Source organism: Pristiophorus japonicus, unplaced genomic scaffold (genome assembly GCF_044704955.1).
Source record: "Pristiophorus japonicus isolate sPriJap1 unplaced genomic scaffold, sPriJap1.hap1 HAP1_SCAFFOLD_247, whole genome shotgun sequence".
Taxonomy (NCBI): Eukaryota; Metazoa; Chordata; class Chondrichthyes; family Pristiophoridae; genus Pristiophorus; species Pristiophorus japonicus.
Genome location: NW_027252199.1, coordinates 260,001 through 265,000, shown reverse-complemented (window position 1 = coordinate 265,000; position 5,000 = coordinate 260,001). Strand labels below are relative to the sequence as shown.

Genomic DNA, 5,000 nt, shown 5'->3' with positions numbered 1-5,000 from the left:
ACTCCTCACATGAACACACATGCATTCCAGCAGTATGCTAGTTGGCTTTACATTTTTCCTGCATTGAATTGCAGCTCTTCCTGCACGATTCTTTGTTCTCTTGCTGTTTGTCCCTCTCAGGTTTCTATGCACCTTGTCTCTCCTCTCTGTTGCTGCGTCCTGGTGTGCCTGCGCCAGCGTGTGTTTTTTTGCCAACTTATTTTCTTGTTCTGTGTTCTTTCGCCCCTTGCGTCGACCCCCTCACATATGTGTAGCAGCAGGAGAATGTGCAGGAAAGAAATGGTGAAAGCAAAGTGAGAGAGGGAGCAGCAAACAGGTTGTTGATGGATCAACGGCTCTCTGTGTGCAGAAGCATGAGCAGCCTGTGGATGGCAGCAAAAGCCTACTACACCTGGTATTCCCAGGGAGTCTCCCATCCAAGTACTAACCAGGCCTGACTCTGCTTCGCTTCCAAGATCAGACAAGATCGGGCATTTTCAGACTAATGTGGCCTTAGGCATCGATGTCATGGCTTTCTCTTTACTTAAACGGACATAAGGCTGTTCTTCACTTCTTTTTCTCCTTCCATGCATTCATGCAAATAATCAGCACTCAAGATTCATTTCACCATTTTCCTTCCGCCACACCCACCTCTTGCTGCTCTGACTCCCACACAAACAAACGACAAGCCCTATCCTTCATTGCCTTGCCTCAAGCTTCAAAACTGCCTGACTTTCACCATTCCCTCACTCACCCACAAATCACTCACTCACTCACTCATCCCCAATCTCACGCTCGCCAACCTCGAAATCTCTCATCCCCTCAAATCGCTCTCCCCCAAATCTCCCCATCCCCAAATCTCTCCTCCCCCAAAAAAGGTTCCATCGCCCCCAAATCGCCAGGATTGTTTCATTTCCAATCCGACCAATTTTTAAGCCAGATCGCTGTTGTCGCCACATTTCGGAACCCCATGTGGCAAGTGGCGCCTGCTACTTGGCATTCTGATTTGCAACACTCCTCACATGAACACACATGCATTCCAGCAGTATGCAAGTTGGCTTTACATTTTTCCTGCATTGAATTGCAGCTCTTCCTGCACGATTCTTTGTTCTCTTGCTGTTTGTCCCTCTCAGGTTTCTATGCACCTTGTCTCTCCTCTCTGTTGCTGCGTCCTGGTGTGCCTGCGCCAGCGTGTGTTTTTTTGCCAACTTATTTTCTTGTTCTGTGTTCTTTCGCCCCTTGCGTCGACCCCCTCACATATGTGTAGCAGCAGGAGAATGTGCAGGAAAGAAATGGTGAAAGCAAAGTGAGAGAGGGAGCAGCAAACAGGTTGTTGATGGATCAACGGCTCTCTGTGTGCAGAAGCATGAGCAGCCTGTGGATGGCAGCAAAAGCCTACTACACCTGGTATTCCCAGGCAGTCTCCCATCCAAGTACTAACCAGGCCTGACTCTGCTTCGCTTCCAAGATCAGACAAGATCGGGCATTTTCAGACTAGTGTGGCCGTAGACATCGATGTCATGGCTTTCTCTTTACTTAAACGGACATAAGGCTGTTCTTCACTTCTTTTTCTCCTTCCATGCATTCATGCAAATAATCAGCACTCAAGATTCATTTCACCATTTTCCTTCCGCCACACCCACCTCTTGCTGCTCTGACTCCCACACAAACAAACGACAAGCCCTATCCTTCATTGCCTTGCCTCAAGCTTCAAAACTGCATGACTTTCACCATTCCCTCACTCACCCACAAATCACTCACTCACTCACTCACCCCCCAATCTCACGCTCGCCAACCTCGAAATCTCTCATCCCCTCAAATCGCTCTCCCCCAAATCTCCCCATCCCCAAATCTCTCCTCCCCCAAAAAAGGTTCCATCGCCCCCAAAACGCCAGGATTGTTTCATTTCCAATCCGACCAATTTTTAAGCCAGATCGCTGTTGTCGCCACATTTCGGAACCCCATGTGGCAAGTGGCGCCTGCTACTTGGCATTCTGATTTGCAACACTCCTCACATGAACACACATGCATTCCAGCAGTATGCTAGTTGGCTTTACATTTTTCCTGCATTGAATTGCAGCTCTTCCTGCACGATTCTTTGTTCTCTTGCTGTTTGTCCCTCTCAGGTTTCTATGCACCTTGTCTCTCCTCTCTGTTGCTGCGTCCTGGTGTGCCTGCGCCAGCGTGTGTTTTTTTGCCAACTTATTTTCTTGTTCTGTGTTCTTTCGCCCCTTGCGTCGACCCCCTCACATATGTGTAGCAGCAGGAGAATGTGCAGGAAAGAAATGGTGAAAGCAAAGTGAGAGAGGGAGCAGCAAACAGGTTGTTGATGGATCAACGGCTCTCTGTGTGCAGAAGCATGAGCAGCCTGTGGATGGCAGCAAAAGCCTACTGCACCTGGTATTCCCAGGTAGTCTCCCATCCAAGTACTAACCAGGCCTGACTCTGCTTAGTTTCCGAGATCAGACGAGATCGGGCGTTTTCAGACTAGTGTGGCCGTAGGCAACGATGTCATGGCTTTCTCTTTACTTAAACGGACATAAGGCTGTTCTTCACTTCTTCTTCTCCTTCCATGCATTCATGCAAATAATCAGCACTCAAGATTCATTTCACCATTTTTCTTCCGCCACACCCACCTCTTGCTGCTCTGACTCCCACACAAACAAACGACAAGCCCTATCCTTCATTGCCTTGCCTCAAGCTTCAAAACTGCATGACTTTCACCATTCCCTCACTCACCCACAAATCACTCACTCACTCACTCACCCCCCAATCTCACGCTCGCCAACCTCGAAATCTCTCATCCCCTCAAATCGCTCTCCCCCAAATCTCCCCATCCCCAAATCTCTCCTCCCCCAAAAAAGGTTCCATCGCCCCCAAATCGCCAGGATTGTTTCATTTCCAATCCGACCAATTTTTAAGCCAGATCGCTGTTGTCGCCACATTTCGGAACCCCATGTGGCAAGTGGCGCCTGCTACTTGGCATTCTGATTTGCAACACTCCTCACATGAACACACATGCATTCCAGCAGTATGCTAGTTGGCTTTACATTTTTCCTGCATTGAATTGCAGCTCTTCCTGCACGATTCTTTGTTCTCTTGCTGTTTGTCCCTCTCAGGTTTCTATGCACCTTGTCTCTCCTCTCTGTTGCTGCGTCCTGGTGTGCCTGCGCCAGCGTGTGTTTTTTTGCCAACTTATTTTCTTGTTCTGTGTTCTTTCGCCCCTTGCGTCGACCCCCTCACATATGTGTAGCAGCAGGAGAATGTGCAGGAAAGAAATGGTGAAAGCAAAGTGAGAGAGGGAGCAGCAAACAGGTTGTTGATGGATCAACGGCTCTCTGTGTGCAGAAGCATGAGCAGCCTGTGGATGGCAGCAAAAGCCTACTACACCTGGTATTCCCAGGGAGTCTCCCATCCAAGTACTAACCAGGCCTGACTCTGCTTCGCTTCCAAGATCAGACAAGATCGGGCATTTTCAGACTAGTGTGGCCGTAGGCATCGATGTCATGGCTTTCTCTTTACTTAAACGGACATAAGGCTGTTCTTCACTTCTTTTTCTCCTTCCATGCATTCATGCAAATAATCAGCACTCAAGATTCATTTCACCATTTTCCTTCCGCCACACCCACCTCTTGCTGCTCTGACTCCCACACAAACAAACGACAAGCCCTATCCTTCATTGCCTTGCCTCAAGCTTCAAAACTGCCTGACTTTCACCATTCCCTCACTCACCCACAAATCACTCACTCACTCACTCATCCCCAATCTCACGCTCGCCAACCTCGAAATCTCTCATCCCCTCAAATCGCTCTCCCCCAAATCTCCCCATCCCCAAATCTCTCCTCCCCCAAAAAAGGTTCCATCGCCCCCAAATCGCCAGGATTGTTTCATTTCCAATCCGACCAATTTTTAAGCCAGATCGCTGTTGTCGCCACATTTCGGAACCCCATGTGGCAAGTGGCGCCTGCTACTTGGCATTCTGATTTGCAACACTCCTCACATGAACACACATGCATTCCAGCAGTATGCAAGTTGGCTTTACATTTTTCCTGCATTGAATTGCAGCTCTTCCTGCACGATTCTTTGTTCTCTTGCTGTTTGTCCCTCTCAGGTTTCTATGCACCTTGTCTCTCCTCTCTGTTGCTGCGTCCTGGTGTGCCTGCGCCAGCGTGTGTTTTTTTGCCAACTTATTTTCTTGTTCTGTGTTCTTTCGCCCCTTGCGTCGACCCCCTCACATATGTGTAGCAGCAGGAGAATGTGCAGGAAAGAAATGGTGAAAGCAAAGTGAGAGAGGGAGCAGCAAACAGGTTGTTGATGGATCAACGGCTCTCTGTGTGCAGAAGCATGAGCAGCCTGTGGATGGCAGCAAAAGCCTACTACACCTGGTATTCCCAGGCAGTCTCCCATCCAAGTACTAACCAGGCCTGACTCTGCTTCGCTTCCAAGATCAGACAAGATCGGGCATTTTCAGACTAGTGTGGCCGTAGACATCGATGTCATGGCTTTCTCTTTACTTAAACGGACATAAGGCTGTTCTTCACTTCTTTTTCTCCTTCCATGCATTCATGCAAATAATCAGCACTCAAGATTCATTTCACCATTTTCCTTCCGCCACACCCACCTCTTGCTGCTCTGACTCCCACACAAACAAACGACAAGCCCTATCCTTCATTGCCTTGCCTCAAGCTTCAAAACTGCCTGACTTTCACCATTCCCTCACTCACCCACAAATCACTCACTCACTCACTCATCCCCAATCTCACGCTCGCCAACCTCGAAATCTCTCATCCCCTCAAATCGCTCTCCCCCAAATCTCCCCATCCCCAAATCTCTCCTCCCCCAAAAAAGGTTCCATCGCCCCCAAAACGCCAGGATTGTTTCATTTCCAATCCGACCAATTTTTAAGCCAGATCGCTGTTGTCGCCACATTTCGGAACCCCATGTGGCAAGTGGCGCCTGCTACTCGGCATTCTGATTTGCAACACTCCTCACATGAACACACATGCATTCCAGCAGTATGC

The 5,000-nt window shown here is 48.9% G+C and overlaps 5 pseudogenes; all 5 read right to left on the bottom strand.

Moving 5' to 3' along the window:
* Positions 1-379: 379 nt before the first annotated feature.
* Positions 380-498, bottom strand: LOC139246521 (5S ribosomal RNA; annotated as a pseudogene).
* Positions 499-1,371: 873 nt separating this feature from the next.
* LOC139246492 (5S ribosomal RNA) lies at positions 1,372-1,490 on the bottom strand (annotated as a pseudogene).
* Positions 1,491-2,364: 874 nt separating this feature from the next.
* Positions 2,365-2,483, bottom strand: LOC139246102 (5S ribosomal RNA; annotated as a pseudogene).
* Positions 2,484-3,357: 874 nt separating this feature from the next.
* Positions 3,358-3,476, bottom strand: LOC139246484 (5S ribosomal RNA; annotated as a pseudogene).
* Positions 3,477-4,349: 873 nt separating this feature from the next.
* LOC139246491 (5S ribosomal RNA) lies at positions 4,350-4,468 on the bottom strand (annotated as a pseudogene).
* Between the last annotated feature and the right edge of the window lie 532 nt (positions 4,469-5,000).